Source organism: Pteropus vampyrus, unplaced genomic scaffold, assembly GCF_000151845.1.
Source record: "Pteropus vampyrus isolate Shadow unplaced genomic scaffold, Pvam_2.0 Scaffold9, whole genome shotgun sequence".
In the NCBI taxonomy this organism is placed as follows: domain Eukaryota; kingdom Metazoa; phylum Chordata; class Mammalia; order Chiroptera; family Pteropodidae; genus Pteropus; species Pteropus vampyrus.
Window position 1 is genome coordinate 7,663 of NW_011888790.1, and position 914 is coordinate 8,576.

Genomic DNA, 914 nt, shown 5'->3' on the forward strand with positions numbered 1-914 from the left:
CTAGGTCAACACCTTCATTAAGCAGAAGGAACTGAGACTTAGAGGTATGAAAAAACTTACTCAAAATCACATAGTAGTTAGTGGTAGATTTTATTCAGACCCTATTAAAGGTTTTCTGGGTTTTGTTTTTCTATCAGTTTGCATGATGCTTAAGTAGTGATAATGGGCAAGGACTGGGGCGAAGCAAGTAAGGTGTCTAGGATGCAAAATTTAAGGGGTTACTACCCGCTTTCAGGTCTGTGCAAGCCTGACCTGTGCACTTGCAGAACCTTGAGAATGAGTGCTTTCTTAAATTTTATGTCCTAATTCTCTTGTCTCCCTAATCACAATCTTTCCTCTTATATTTAAAATATTAAATACAACTATTTACATATATTTACAAATATCCTATGTGCATCTTCTGCCTCTTGGTGTTTCTTGCCCTCTTCTCTTTGTCTTCCCTATTAGACTGTGAATCTTGGAGATCAAGGACAATGTCTTTCATCCTTATATTCCCAGGGTTTGGTTTAGTATATAGGAAGTGATGGATACTCAGTACTGTCTCTTTAATGGAGAGATAGGTGGATGGATATAAATTCTGTCTTTTATGAAAGCTTTTCTGACATCTCAAATTCACCCCGAGCTCTCCATCCTCTGAACTCACAACACATTATCTAAATAACTCAATTCACATGTAATCATGTATGCTGACATAGCTTTTATGTTTATGTAACTCTTGTGCAGCAATTTAATTTTCTAATGCTCTGTCTTTATGCCCAATTAGTTTTAGTTAGTTAAGAGCAAAAGCCAATTTGTATTCTCTTTAAATTCTCTCAGCAGCCAGCCGAAGATTCTGCACATTAGTGTCAATGCAGCAAATAATTCTTCACTACATGAATGAAGAATGAATAAATAAATAAATGAATGAATGACAT